The following is a 16500-nucleotide window of genomic DNA, read 5'->3' on the forward strand; positions in this document are numbered from 1 at the left end:
TCATTACGAATCCTGCCTTTCCCCATGAGTGGTAAAGACACTTACGATGACATGTTTACGAGGTGTTTTTCCTTCACAAGGCTCTTTAGTCACTACCAATAGCCCTGCGAGACAATTACTTGGTCCCACCTGCAGCTTCCAATTCTGTTCCTTTAATTTACTTCTGGAAGTAAGTAAATGAGTGCCTGCAGCAAAGCTGGCTGTTCTTCAACTTTTTCAGATGGCATTGGCAAGAGCCCAAGGTCAGGTCCCTTCCTGGTCTCCCATCTCCCAATTAGACACTTCTAGCTAGCTCCTTATAGCTATGTGAAGCATTCTGCCTCCATACATTTCTCTAAATGCTATCTTTTGCTGTCTAATTCTTCAGTGCATAGTGCCTGGGGCAACAAAAGCAACCCCGTGGGAGGGGTCAATGATGTCTTGATTCCAGGCAGCAATAAATAAAACATAGGTCCTTGTAATTTTGCTATCTGCTCTTGTCCTATGGATAGGTGGCTTTATTTTAGCAAGGACAGAAAATGTGGATGTTTAAATTACTGAAATAGAAACGTGTCTTCATTCACTTCATAACCGAGTGTCTGACAGAATTGGTTTTTCTGCAAACTCCCCAATAAAGCTTTTCTATTTTCTAATAACAGCACAGAGAAAGTCCTCCCAGCAACTCACTTTATTTATCATTAAACCAGGCTGAATTTTGGTGAAGAGTTTACTTCTGTAAAAGTCAGCAAAATTGAAATTCTATCAGCTCATTATCCCCCACAAACCTTTAGAAGACAAATTTGAGTTCTATGGAAATGAAAAGATGGATGTGTTTTTTTTTTTTCCCTTTCTTTACAAGGGAAGTGAGAGGACAGGCGACATAAACTAAAAATATTCTAATCACTGTACGAATGGGGACACTCACACTCTTGACTGAGAAGTGAGGACTGTTCTCGTGACCTTGGACATCGTCAAGGGTGAAAGTAAAAATGAGACAAGGATTTGTCTGTGGCATTTCTTAGTTTTCGTTGCTACTGCCCATTTAAAGATGGTTTCAGATAAATTTGAGTATGTGGTTTCATAACAACCCCAACCCAGGGGCCCTAGGTGAGAGACAGGTGACCCTGTAATCTTCAGGTGGCAGTCACAGCTCTCTCCTGGACTCCCTGGCTGGGCAGCTTCTTCCAGTGGCCCCAGCTTACAGTACGAATGCTGTCACTTCCCATGGACTCCACCATGTGGAGCACAGGAGCTACTGTGCCATTTAACCTTGACTGTTGGAGAAAGTTTATTTCTAATATTTCCAATACACATTGCTGATATTTCACCTGCGATTCTATGTTTTTCATTGAATCTATTCATGAGGAGGTGCATTTTGGTCTATATTTTTGATCATCCAAGTGAAGAAACAAATCCAGTAAAAGTATTCCTTTGGGAAGAAGATTCTGTGCAAAGTTGGCTAATTATTGTTAAGGATGCACTATTTTTCTTTCTTTCCTTCTTTTTGCATTTGAGTATGTACTAAAAAAAAAGCTGTATTCTCACACCAGAATCTGAATCCTATCTTTACAGAAAATTTGGGTAGCAAGAAACCTTTTTATCTCTTTATGGTGTTTTAAAACTTTGAGGTGAGCTCTGGGGAAAAACAGAAAATATGGAACACAGAATGACAGCCACAGAGGATCTTGTATTGTGTGTACAACAGCAGCTCAGCGAAGAGAGCCATTTGACTGGCCTGGGGTGGTTAGGGAAGGCTTGGTAAAGGAGGTGGACATTTAGGATTTGCTCTGTATGTTGGTGGGGGTGGGGAGAGGTGACAAGATCAAACTGGCATTTTACAAAGAGACCCTGGCATGGTAAGAAGATAATTTCTGCAAAGTAAGATCAAACGCAGGAGAAATGTGTAGTCTTTTTCGTGACCACAAAACCCTCTTCTTCTGAGCTTCTGTTGGAATTACAGGCATTGCAACACAAGATGGCTTTTGCCTTTAACTGCTCCATGTCCCCTGTTGTCTGTCCCCCTAAGTTTCTAAACACAAGGAAGAGCTAAAAGCTATTCTTGCTCCAAATGAGAGAGCCATTTCTCCCCACCTTGCACTCCTGCCCTGTATTGTCAGACTTTTGGGTCCTTGCGTTCTGAGACTTCTTCAGAGGTACAGGGATCTACAGGTACAGGCACTAGGCAGGATGGGAAGGGAAGTTTTTTATTTTCACCACTTCATACCTTCAAGGTGATCGAGTTGCTGCTGTCTTTTTCAAGAGAACAATGAAGAGGAGCCCACATTGGGGCACGGCAGATTAAACCACCTGTAACGCTGGGCATCCCATGGGACTGCGGATTCCCATCCTGGCTGCTCCACTTCCAACCGAGTTCCCTGCAACTGCACCTGGGATGGAGGTGGAAGATGCCCAAGTGTGTGGGAGACCCCTGGTCCAGCCCCAGCTGTTAAATCATTTGGGGAGTGAATCAGCCGATCCTCTCTTTCTCCCTCTGTAATTCTGACTTTCAAATAAATAAAATGAACCTTAAAAAACTAAAGAGAGAGAGAGAGAGAGCAAGCGAGCATGCATGGGAGCACGAGAGCGAGCAATGGATAAAGCAAGCATGGCAGGAATTAGCCCTTCCAGTACCAAGGGCATTGAGTGACTGGACTCCCCAGAGGAGGCTGCTGTGTAGGAATGCTGCAGAAGAACACTGAAGGTGTGCATCAGCCAGGGCTGGGCAGCTGAAGCCGGGAGCCAGGGACTCAACGCAGGTCCTCCCATGTGGGTAGCAAGGATCTAACTACTTGAACTGCCTCCCGCCTGCTGCCCCCCATGGTGCACATTAGCAACAGCTGAAATGGGGAGGGGAACTGGAACTTGAACTCAGGGACCTGACAAGGGAGACAGGTATCCCAGCAGGTGGCTTAACTGCTGTGCCAAACTGCCTGCCCCTGTTTTCTCTTTCTCCTGCTTCTTTCTGGGAGTCTTCTGTTAAGAGCAGTAAGGCACTATGATGGCCTCACTCGGGAGACCCAACAAACTTTGCAGTCCACGGATGTCACTTGCCACAGTGCTCATCTGTAGGAAGGAGAGGGTGGGGATTTCATGACGGGGAACCTGAGCTTCGTCCTGGGTGCCTGCTCTTGTTTCTGTGGTTACTGATTGGTGACTCTTTCTCTTTCTGGACTAAGCCTATTTCTGGAGTGAAATAGCACTTGTTTTGCTCCTGGTGGCAGGAATACCGAGTGGTGGTTTACAGTATGAGGGCCTGTGCTCTATAGGGTGGCAGAGGGAAGCTGCTTGAGTCCCTTCCTACACAGGTTCAGTATCTCTACGGAGTACTGACAGAGTCCGCTCCACGGCTGGTCTTCACTGCGCACCATTAGAACTTCAAATGTCTCACACCGATAACAGAAAAGATATTTCTAAAGGTCAGTTGGAATAGAAAGTAAGCCTGGACCAAGAAAATCACAAATTTTTATCTTTAGGGTCTGAGTATCTCTTTGGCTTCCAAGTTTCTGGAGCTGCTAAACACAATACACGAGTTTTTGCTGAAATATTTTGAATTTCCTTGTTTTTCTTAACTCTTTTTTTAATGTGGTGAAATACCCATAACAAACTTCACCATCTTATCCATTCTTAAGAGACGTTGGTTGCATTCATATCATTCTACAATCATCACCACCATACCTTTCCAGAGTTCTCGTCATCTTGCCAAACTAAAACTTTACACCCTAATAAACAAAAACTCCCTGCTCCCTGGGAACCACCATTCTACTTCAATGAAGAGATGAATTATGTCTCTATGACTGCTCTAGGGACCTCACATATGTGGGATCACACAGTATTTGTCTTTTTGTGTCTGGATCATTTAACTTAATCAAAATCTTCAAGAATTTCATTTTACTTCAAGAAAAATTCTGTTTTATGGGTATGCCATATTTTGCTTATCCATTCAGCAAAAGATAATCAGGCTGGTTCTTTGGTTTAGTTATGAATAGCTTTACCATGAACATGAGTATCCTTTCACTTCCAACTTTTGTCTTTGGATCTAAAGTGTGCCTCTTGCAGACAACACATGTTTGAGTTTTTAAATATGTTCTGTCAATCCCTGTCTTTGATCACAGAGTTTAACTCATATACATTTAGAGTAATCACTGAGAAGAAAGCGCTCTGACATTTTGCTATTTGTTTTCTATATGGATTACAGACTTTCTCCATTTCCTGAGTTATTTTCTCTTTTGTATTTAGTTGTTTTTGGTGGTGAAATGTTTCAGTTTCTTTCTTGTTTTGTTTATTTTCCTTAACTTTTTTTTATGTTTACCATGGGAATTACAGTTATCATCCTAAAGTTGAAAAACTGTAGCTTGAATTTACATCAGGTTAAGTTCAATAACATACACAACTTTGCTGCTCATTCATAGTTCCATCTCCTCCTTTTAGTTGTTGAAGTCATGAGACTACATATTTATATATTTGGTATCTAAAACTTATTGATAGTTGCTTTTAATGCATTAGTCTTTAAAAAAAAAACTTCTATGAGGCCAGCATATTCCTAAACTAGAAAAAGAAACAACAGAGAAAGACAACTCAACAACAACAAACAATCTGGTTAAGAAATGGGCAGAGGACTTGAACAGGCATTTTTCAAAATGGGAAATTCAAATAGCCAACAGATACATGAAAAAATGCTCAGGATCACTAGCTATCAGGTAAATGCCAATCAGAGCCACAGTGAGGTTCCACCTCACTCCAGTTAGAAGGGTTCTCATACAGAAATAAACAAATAAATGAGGCGAGGATGTGGGGAAAAGGTACCCCAATCCACTGGTGTTGGGAATGTAAACTGCTGCAGCCACTGTGGAAGACACTATGGAGACACCTGAGGAATCAGAATATAGACCTTCCATATGACCCATCCATCCCACTGCTGGGGATTTACCCAAACAAAGTGAAATTAGAACATGAAAGAGTTATCTGTACACCCATGTTCATTGCAGCTCTATTCACAATAGCTAAGATATGAAATGAACCCAAATGTCCATCAACTGATGACTAGATAAAGAAAGTATGCTACTCAGTGGTTAAAATAAAAATTCCATCTTTTACAACAAAATGGATGCTACTGGAAACTATTATACTTACTGAGATAAGCCAGTACCCAAAAGACATACATCATGTTTTTCTTATAAACTGAAATAGATCTTTGTAAAAATAAAGAGTGGGAATAGGAGAGAAAGGAGGAGGAAGGGTGGGAGCATGGATTGGAGGGGGGTGGTGAGAAGTACCACTACATTCCTGTATATATGAAATGCATGAAACTTACACACATTAAATAAAATTTAAAAAATTATGTAGAAAGCAAACTGCAGAGTTCCAAATTAAAGTTGTAGTCAAATTTGCTTGTGGACTAATAACAATTTTTTATAATTTATCATGGATTTTCTTCTACTGAGGTCTCTATTTCCAGTTAAGGCTTTGAGCTACTGTCTAGTGTGCTTTCATTTCGACCATAACTCCTTTTAAAGTCTCTTGAAGCTCAGTTCTACTGGTAATGAACTCAGCTATTATTTATCTGGGAATGTCTTTCTGCTGAAGCTACTTTTGGGGGATACAGGACTCTTAGTTGATACATTTTTTCTTTTAGCACTATGAATTTCTATCTACCACTGACTTCTGGTCTCCAAAGCTTTGGTGAGAAACTTGCTGATAATCCACGGAGTATAGTGGATATGTGGGAAAATGCCTCTCTTCTGCCATCAAAGCTGTCTTTGGATCATGTGTTTCTCATCTACTTCTGCACGCTTCTCTTTAAGGTGATCATATTTTAATGTCTCTGACCTTCCTGGATGTTACACTCATGGCTTTTGTAAAATTTGTTGTTTTTCAGCCATTATTTCTTCTCCTAGCCTTTCTGTCCTTCTCTTTCTCCTTCTGGGTCTGTCACAGTGTGTATGTTGGTCCTCTTTGTTTACCCAGAAATCTCTCAGCTCTGTTCCTTTTCTTCAATCTCCTTTTTTCCTGTTCTGTAGGTTCAAGAATTCCAATTGTCCTATCTGCAAGTTCTTTATTTCTTCAGCCTCTGAATTCCTCGAGTGAACTTCTCGTTTCAGTTATAATTCTCCTCACACCACAAAGCTCTGACCCTCCCATTTGTTCCCTTCCGTCCCTCTTTCATACTAAGGACCTCTGATTTGAGTCCACTGGGAGAATGCAGTGTCTCTCCCCTATCTCCAGATTCGCCGATGACAACCTTGATTATCTTTTGTCTTGTAAGGAACCACATCGGGGGTTTCAAGGGTGAGGCCATGGTTACCTTCAGGTGGGGGCTGGGGGTTCATTATTCTCTTACCACACTATGGCAGGTAGAGTTATTACTACAACCATATGAATGTGTCTGTAAGGTGACAGAATGTCTCTTTGCTTACCAAGAGAGAAAGGAAGTCTAAGGTAAAAACATCTAGCTGTGAACAAGTAACAGAAAACACACTTGACAGTGTTCAGTAAGTTACATAAAGCTTCAGGAGAATGAACCTAATTTCCTCGGTGTATAACATGTGTAAATACTGTGTTTGATTTTAAAAACAATGGAATATGTTAAAATCTTTCCAAAGTTTGCCTAATGTTGATAGGTTAAAGATTTGTGAGTTCTTAGCTACAAATGTAACATGAGTGGTACACAGAAGATATTAAAAATTAAAAATTAGGTTTTATTTCTGTTACAATGACAAACTGGGGACCAGTATTGTGTTGCAGAGAATTTTTTTTTTTTTTTTTTTTACAGGCAGAGTGGACAGTGAGAGAGAGACAGAGAGAAAGATCTTCCTTTTGCCGTTGGTTCACCCTCCAATGGCCGCCGCGGTAGCGCGCTGCGGCCGGCGCACCGCGCTGATCCGGTGGCAGGAGCCAGGTGCTTATCCTGGTCTCCCATGGGGTGCAGGGCCCAAGGACTTGGGCCATCCTCCACTGCACTCCCTGGCCACAGCAGAGAGCTGGCCTGGAAGAGGGGCAACCGGGACAGGATCGGTGCCCCGACCGGAACTAGAACCCGGTGTGCCGGCGCCGCAAGGCGGAGGATTAGCCTAGTGAGCCGCGGCGCCGGCTCAGAGAATTAAGTCGCCACGTGGGACACCAGTACCCTTCTCAGTGCCGGTTCCAGTCCCTGCCGCTCCACTTCCAACCCAACTCCCTGCTAATGTAGCTGGGAAAGCAATGGAAGATGGCCACACTGCTTGAGTCCCTGACACCTCATGGGAGACCTGGATGGAATTCTAGGCCCCTGGCCTCAGTCTGGCCCAGCCCTGGCTGTTACAGATGAAGATCTCTTTCTTTCTCTCTCCCTGTCTGTAAGTGTGCTTTGCAAATAAATACATAATTTTTTTTTTTAAAAAAGACAAACTGGTCTTGGAGAAGGCAGTCTGCATTCAGGAAGAAATAGGGGAAAGGAGTCAGTACCCAAACAGCAACCCCCAGAGCGCTCCTACCTGAGACCTTGGCAATACTGCTTCTGTCAGTCTCCTGCATCACTTTTGGCAGTATTTCTTCACTTGTGGAAACACTAGAATTTAATCTTTTAAATTAATATCTGGTAAAAGATCTGCGCCTATGGAAATTCCAGAGTGCCTAGCAACCACTGCCTTTCTGGTTTTGCTTAACTTTACATATCATCTCTCTGAACCACGCTGAAGAGTCTTCCTGTCTTTAGCCACCGAGGACTTCTGCTCATGTTTTGTGCTTCCTGATAACTCTTTTTCTGTAAATCTACTAGCTCATTCATCAAACTAAAAACAAAAACAAAAACAAAAAAAAAAAAACACCACTTTTAAAAAGGTTTCTTTTGCATTTAAGCCATCTTTGGGGTTTCCCGTTCAGTAAGGACTCTCCTCCCCTACTTGAGGAAGAAAGGGATGTTAGAGATAAGGGGGCCGCACAGCCATCTGCAGAGGGCTTTGCAGCTTTAATACCAGGGTGGGAGAGTTGTCCTCATATCACGAATCCAACACAAAAAGGCCTGACGAATAAAAGCAGAGGATGTCAGCCTCCACTTAGTCGCGACAAGGAAAACGTTACTATGACTTTGCCCAGCAGGGATGAACTTTTCCTTGTGGACAGAAGCAGGCTCCACTTCCTGTCACAGAACAGCATGGCAACAGCCAACAGCCATGCCCAGGCTTCAGGGAGAACTGTTCAGGGGGCGGTAGTCCTTTCACACTCTTCATGGGAGAAGTGAAAAGTCCTGGACACGTTCAGTGGCCTCTTTCTCCGTAGTGTGCACTAACTCCTTACAGAATCGGAATTGCATTTGCCACTGTTTCGATATTGTTGGGTAAATAAGCAGCTATTCAGCCTCCTCACCAACAGGTGCTTAGCGATTCTCCTGCATGCTTGTCTAAAGATCCTTGCTAAAGCCGTGGATCTAACTGTGTCTACTTCTCAAACATCACTATAGCCTGAGACAAGGGCTGCTCTTGAACCTGTAACCACAGGAAATCAGCCTTGGGTACAGGCATCCTGATAGAAGCTGATTTCATCACCACAAATGGACATCTTGGGACTTCCAGACCTCATTTACATTGGGAGCAGACAGCTTTGAGAAACCTGACTGCTTACTAATCCAAGATAACCGAGACAAGGGTTAATCACGCAGACTAACTGAAACCCATTTAACTGTGGTTAATGTTCTATTTTGAATTGGGCGTGTTATAAAAGCCTTATTTCTACTTACCTTGCTTTAATGCTTCATCTAACAGGTTATGCTTGTAAACACTACAGTGAAAACAGTCTTTAAATGGAAACTGGTTCTAATTAATCTTTCAGAATTCATAGGATATACTCTGAAACTTCTTAAACGGTAATAAGCTACCAGTAAAATCAGTAATAATAGATTCATAGATATACTATTACGTGAAGATTGGCCTGTGGCTAGACGAAAACTTAAAGCCACAGTTAAACAATATGTCAAATGCCTTTACTACACATGGGTTTTCATGGTGTTGACTGACTGGAATCTGTCTTCCTTCCTACTACAGGACAGTTGAGTAAACCCAATCTGTAACCACGACCGTGACAGAGATGCTACGTTTAAAGGCAAATCTAATTTAATTAGTCATGACAAGCCCATTAAAGAACAAGTGCATTTTGCATGTGGAATTGATGCCTCCAATCTCCTGCCAGGCCCCTGGGTCGCTCCTGTTGTGCAGTTTAGGGACTCCAAGCCCTGCAGCCAGCCCTGCAGGAAGTGGGGCCAGCAGCTTTGAAGACAGAACAATCTCTGAGTTACAGACGGTGAGGAGGTGAAATCGGAAGTGGTAAACCTTGAATTTGAAAATTCAAGCTTGATGATCCCAGATGATGACCAGAAAGGGAACAGAATATTTCAGCCACATAGAAGTGACCACAAAACGAAAGTCAGTCCTCACCCTTTCTAACATACGGTTCTCATTTCGATACGCATGAAAGATAGTGTCTTTGTGAATGAGTCAGCCCTGCCGGCTGCCCCCACACCTACCCCACTGGTCAGATAAGACAACCCATCAAACCAATGGTCACAAATACAACTGCTAAACAAACATCTGGGTCACATCCGCCTTTCCAGGGCAGAACCTCAACATCAGCATGGACCATGCAGGGAAACTGGTCCTCAGCTCTGCCTGCATCATTGGGTGAACACACCATGTGCTGCCTCGTTTGCTATGCATGTCATCTCACATATGGGCCACAGCCCATGGTCAGGAGCCAGAATGGAACAAAATAAAAGATCAGTGCAGAGAAACAACAAAGTACTCTATAGAATACTACACAGCAGTCAAAAACAATGAAATCCGGTCATTTGCAACAAGATGGAGGAATCTGGAAAACGTTATGCTGAGTGAAATAAGCCAGTCCCAAAGGGACAAATATCATATGTTCTCCCTGATCGGCGACAACTAACTGAGCACCAAAGGGGAAACCTGTTGAAGTGAAATGGACACTATGAGAAACAGTGACTGGATCAGCTCTCGTTCTGACTGTTGATGTACAATGTAATACTTTATCCATTTTAGTATTTTTTTTTGTTTTGTTCTAGTACCATTGGTTGAACTCTGTAATTAACACACAATTATTCTTAGATGTTTAAATTTTAACTGAAAAGTGATCCCTGTTAAATATAAGAGTGGGAATAAGTGATGGAGGAGATACACAATTTGGAACATGCTCAATCGGACTTGCCCCAAATGGTGGAGTTAGAAACGTGCCAGGGGATTCCAATACAATCCCATCAAGGTGGCATGTACCAATGCCATCTCACTAGTCCAAGTGATCAATTTCAGTTCACAACTGATCACACTGATAGGTCTAAGAGTCAAAGGGATCACACAAACAAGACTAGTGTCTGCTAATACTAACTGATAGAATCAAAAAGGGAGAGAATGATCCATCATGGGAAGTGGGATACACAGCAGAATCATAGAATGGCAGATGTCCTAAACAGCACTCTGGCCTCAGAATCAGCCCTTAAGGCATTCGGATCTGGCTGAAGAGTCCATGAGAGTATTTTAGGCATGGAAAGCCAAGATACTCTGGGAAAAAAAAAAAAGAAGAAGAAGAAGACCTAAATGAAAGATCTCTGCAAGTGAAATCCCAGTGGGAAGAACGGGGCCATCAAAGAAGGAGGTACCTTTCTCTGAAGGGAGGAGAGAACTTCCACTTTGACTATGACCCTGTCAGAATAAGATCGAAGTTGGTGAACCCTAAAGGCTTCCATAGCCCTGGCAACTCATGACCAGAGCCTAGGGAGATAACTGATGCCATAAACAAGAGTGTCAAATTGTTAAGTCAACAACAGGAGTCACTGTGTACTTACTTCTCATGTGGGATCTGTCCTTAATGTGTTGTCCAATGTGAAGTAATGCTATAACTAGTACTGAAACAGTATTTTACACTTTGTGTTTCTGTGTGGGTACAAACTGATGAAATCTTTACTTAATATATACTAAATCGATCTTCTGTATATAAAGAGAATTGAAAATGAATCTTGATGTGAATGGAATGGGAGAGGGAGCGGGAGATGGGAGGGGTGCGAGTGGGAGGGAAATTATGGGGGGGGGAACCCATTGTAATGCATAAACTGTACTTTGGAAATTTATATTTACTAAATAAAATTTTAAAAAAAAGAAACACCAAATATACAGGGAGGGCGGTTGGGAGGGAAGAGGGAGGCAGAGAGGGAGGGGCAGAAGGAGAAGTGGAGGATCAAAGTTCTAGCTGTGGTTCCAAATCATGCCTCTGTGAGCCCTCCCCTAGCGGTTTTTCCCAGTCACCTTTAGCTCTATCATTGGGAATAGCAACATGTGGTAATGTGATTATCCTGGGAAAGAAGGCTGCTGTCTCACCACCACCTGACTCAGTGTAACCTTACAAATGCCCCCTTATGCATTACACAGCCGCCTTGCAACAAGGTGCAATCAAAGATCTCTCTTCCTGCTGCCTGTTTCCCAGCCCCAGTCTCACCAGGACCTTTTTCCCAGAATGGAGCTGGCTCATCTCCTGCTGTGTCCCTTGCTCCTGGATTAGAATAAATATTTCATGAGGCTCTTTTATTGTTTTTAAATGAACCTTGTTTTATCTGTCCATTGTTTTAACTGATTAGAGACCATTTCTAATAGAGAGAGAGAGAGAGAGAGAGAGAGAGAGAGAGAGATAGGAGGGGGAGGAGAGAGGGGGAGGGAGAGAGGAAGGGGTTGCACACATAATAAGGGGCCAGCTGGAGACAGGAATTAGATGTTATTATGGGACGATATTGAGACAAGTTCTGGAAGATCCACTAAAGATCCTTAGGGTTTTTTCTTTTTTTTTTTCATAATATCCACGGCTATAAAAAACAAGTAGTGACTTAGAATACATGTAAGAACCTATTTCACATGCTGAACTGGTAAGCAGTTCTGAGAAAATGATTCAAAGAGTCATTCAACCCTCCTGAGCAAGGCAGATTCTTACAGGCTTCTAGTATAAGCTGCGCTGTTCCTTCAAGAGTTATACACCCAAATAAAGGATCCAGCTCATCTGTTCGGAAGACAAAAGGAACTGTGGTTTTCAACACCTCTACTCCACAGGAATTCACTGAATTGGATTCTCAGAAATTCTCACTCTGGTGAGGTGTCAAGAACTAACAAAATAAGTAGAAATATAAGCAAGGCAGGAGGCTGAGATATGCATATTCAGCTTGCATAAGAATGATTCGGAAAATAAAACCTGACAGTTAGTTAACATGAGGTTTGCCAAGGCAGCTTTTTGAACTGGAAATAAATTGATTTTTTGAGAAATATTAGAAGTAAGGCGAGCAACTGATACGATGCATTTTAAGAGGATTTGAATAATTTGATTAAATATTAGGTATGATAGCCAGGAAAGAATAATATCCCAATTTACTTCCTAGTTTTAGCAGAAGGATGTAAAGATGAACATTTAAACTTTTAGCTTCAGGGGCAATACCTAGGGAACTCATCCTAATTTTAGGTCAAGGTTGCTACTGAAGAAAGAGTGAGCAGCAGTCTCCCATGAAGAACATTCTGGAAGACAATAGTCTGCTGGGACAGGATGAGATCAGTGTTCCCCAAAGAAAAGTTCGTTTTTAGGAAAAAAACACTACAATCAACCCTGCGGCCTGAGCACACTGGAATAACAGTAGCGTACTGACTGCGGCACGAAGGCTGCTGGTGAATTACGAAACTGCATCTCCTTGTTCTTGCTTTCTCAAGTTGATTTACACTTCCACCACCAAAATAAAAATTAACCTCACTTAAGGATCCTGAGAGAGGGAATCTTCCATCATTTTCTTCATACCATTGCTTCTCACGGGCTATGTTAAATGAGCACAGTGGTCTACCTTTCCCAAGAACACTCCCATGTGTTCTCTCCATTTTTGTCTTGCATCACCTAGGGTTATAAAAAGGCAGGTGCAATCTACAATTTACACAGAAAACAAATGCAGCGCCATGAGGTTAGAGGATGAGTGCAAGGTTGTTGCACTGTCTCCTGATCATTGCTACCTCTGTGTCTCTTGGGCAGAAAAGCCTGTCTCCAACCTAACTCTCCTCACTCCTGTCACTCTATCAGTACCGTGTAGCACCTTGTTAGGTGCTGTATCCGTCTTTCCACTAATATTAAAACGGAGGAAAGGTTGATATCTGACAACCTTACAGCTACTGATACGTTAATGAGCCATTGTTAGAGGTGACCACAGACTATGTGAAAATGCAGTAGCATGCTGACTGCTGAGACCTGCATTCCCACTGATCCTGCTGCTGGTGCCATAGCCTGCGTGAGTCTGAGAAATACCAGTTCTTCAAGACTCTATGTTCCAAAGAGGGTTTCACTGTCACACAGTGTGGGAAATGCTGTGCTTGATACCCAACCTAGAGCCTTACCAACCTTGTGAACTTTCTTTTTTTCAACTCTTATTTAGTAAATATAAATTTCCAAAGTACAGCTTATGGATTACAGTGGCTCCCCCCCCCCATAACTTTCCTCCCACCCATACCCCACCCATCTCCCGCTCCCTCACCCATTCCATTCACATCAAGATTAATTTTCAATTATCTTTATATACAGAAGATCAATTTAGTATATATTAAGTAAAGATTTCATCTCACTAGTCCAAGTGATCAATTTCAGGTCACAATTGATCATACTGATAGGTCTAAGAGTCAAAGGGATCACATAAACAAGACTAGTGTCTGCTAATACTAACTGATAGATCTGACTTTCAATTAGCAAGGTAAAGACTGCAAGCACTCCGTAGTAGACAAAAGGAAGCCACCTGGGTAACTTCCTGTGAGTTTGTGTTTCCTACAGTCACTGACTAGAGAAAACCTCTTTGTGGTGGGGATTCTGGGGGCCACTGGGGAGCGCCGCTGCTGCTGCTCCTGTTCTTGCTAATGGGCATCCCTATCAGCAAGAACCACCAGAGAAACTGTAATTGCACAACACTCTTACTTACTGTGGATGAAAACCAGCACTCAAAGACTCACTCTTCCATAAAGGGCTGGTCAGAGAAAACATCCGGCAGCATGAGTGTGCTCCAAACAATGTATGTAAAAATAGAATTCAAAGATAAATATATTTTGGTGCAAAAATTGCAAGCTCTGCAGGGTTATGATCTGCGCTTTCCACAAAGTTTTTGAAGGCCTCCCGCATGTGAGTATTTGGCTCCCTGGCTGGCAGGAGCAGCTCACTCCCTCCCCTTCCTGCGAAGTGCACCTGTCTTGTTGAGATTTCAGACAGGCACCCCTGGCTCAGACAAGGATTCATAAACCAGAGAGGCATGGGATAACTATGTATTCTATTTAACTATTATACTACATATAACTATTTACACGTGAATGTAAACTATTTACATGTAAAAGTATAACTATTTACACATAAAAGTTCACCTTCCTCATTAACCAATGAGATGTTTAAGGAAGAAATGCAGAGTTTTTTCCATGGGAGGAAGCTCATTGCTTGATACTGACTTGTTGCCCAGGTCGATTTTTCTCCCAAGTTCTACCAGTCAAGCCAAGCCCTCGTCAATAATAGGCGACTCCAGTTTTGCCCTTAACCACTGAGCTGAGTGTGGTATCAAGGTGTCCCATGAAGCACTGGGTGACTGACTGCCTCTCTGGGGGTTGAGTTTGCTTAAACAGATTCTCCTTAATGCTGATAAACCTCAGGAGCCTGATGCAGCTTGGAGCTGACTGGGCCATCACTCAACTGCTCCCTAAAACACACCCAATGGGGCTCTAAGTTACATGCCAGGGGCCTGGGCTTATTGCTGATCTTATAAAAATCCCTGTCTCCCTGTTGCTTAGGAGATAACCTATTCTAGATACGAGAGGATTTAGAGTAGTTCCTACTGACAAAACTAATAATATCTTTAAAAAATATTCCTATCATCTACCCTTGAGATTGATTTTTAATAGCATTAGATTATGAAACTTGATGTCTAGGCCCAAGCTCATTTTTTAGTGTCTGTCCATGGTTTATTGTTTTTTTTTTTTCCAGGATAAATAAATTTGGAACCTTCTGTGTCTTCATAGCACACAGATTTTCGATTTCAAGAGAAAGAGCAGAAGAACCCAGACATAAAGACAGATTATTTTAATAAAAGCTGGGTTTGTTTTTTAATACTTTTCTAAATTTCCTAGGTGGTTAAAAACTTGCTCCTGTGAAGTGTGAAAATATCTTGGACTATATAATACTGCCTATTTCTTTGTTAACTAGCTACAGTGGACATTTTGCATGGAACTATTAGCATTATTAACCTCTCCAGAATTCCAGCATTTACATTGCAGGCTTCTGTTTTATGTATAAAACTAGAGCAGATGGAATTTGTCTTTGATGAGTTTCAATTTTTTTTTTTTTGAGTGTGCTTGTGCTATATTAAAGAAACAACAGTGATTATGTAGAGTATTGACAAGGAAGTAGAAAAAAGGTAAGACATGAAGATAAGAAACAGAGACCATGTAGATAAAAAGCAAAAAGTGAGCTTAGATGAACAGAAAAGCAAAAGATGAACAAAAATGGACCAAAGTTTATTTCTAGGAATCCCACTCAATCAAAATGACTAAGTATTAGATCAGAGCCAAACTGATCACATACTTATTACAAGCCATATTTAATACTGCAAACTTCTAGGAAAAGAAAAGAAATTGACAGTCCTTTGGCAATTTCTTTATTGCATTGGGATTTCACTTGAAGCAAAGGAGAAAGATACAATGAGTGGAAGAGATTGCATGGAAAATTAAAAAAAAAAAAAAAGAACAGGAAAATAGTAGACACAGAGTTTCTGATAGACCCACTGTCCCAAAGCTCAGCAAAAGTGGTTGGTGTTCAAGTTTTCTTCCTTAAACAGCAGCATTTTTTGGAAACTTGAAGGATGTGTTTGTCTCGTTCATGAGGGAGTCCAGGCAGGAGAGAGAGCTGCCGGTCACATCTGTCTGAGAGTCACTGGGCAGCAGGCATCAGCTCCAAAGGGGCTTGATTTTCCTGGCTGGCTGGTCTCTGGCTGCAAGGAGGTGCTGCGACAGGGTCCACTCCCTGGGTGAGCATGATCTCCCAGCAGTGTGCTACCGCCTCAGCACGGAGAGCACATTGCACATGCTGCCCAAATCCTGACCCACATCACTGATGTCGGCCATTACCCACAAGAACCATGCCAGAAGCTGCACACTGGTCTGCATTTAAGTTGGCACATAATAACTGCATGTATTTATGGTCTTAGGGTGACACTGCAGTACATGTAAACAATGTGTAACGATCGGACAAGAGTAATTGACGTATCCACTGCCTCATTTATCATTTCTCTATGATGAGATCATTTGAAATTCTACTAGCCTTCTTGAAGTATGTCATTCATTGTTGTCATCCACCCTTCTACTGTGCTATGGATCACAGAAGCTGTATGTTCTCAGTTACACGTGAGTGCTAAAAAAGTTGATCTCATAGGAGCAAGGAGTAGAAGAGCAGCTAACAGAGACTGAGACGGGCAGGGAAGTGGAGATGGAGACAGGACAGGGG

At 42.2% G+C, this 16500-nt stretch overlaps 1 protein-coding gene across 2 annotated transcripts in view; it reads right to left on the reverse strand.

The window, feature by feature from the left end:
• CTNND2 (catenin delta 2) overlaps positions 1–16500 on the reverse strand; it is a 441886-nt gene that overhangs the window by 48399 nt on the left and 376987 nt on the right. The gene's annotated exons all lie outside the window — the stretch shown is intronic.

This window comes from Lepus europaeus, chromosome 15 (assembly GCF_033115175.1).
Source record: "Lepus europaeus isolate LE1 chromosome 15, mLepTim1.pri, whole genome shotgun sequence".
NCBI lineage: Eukaryota > Metazoa > Chordata > Mammalia > Lagomorpha > Leporidae > Lepus > Lepus europaeus.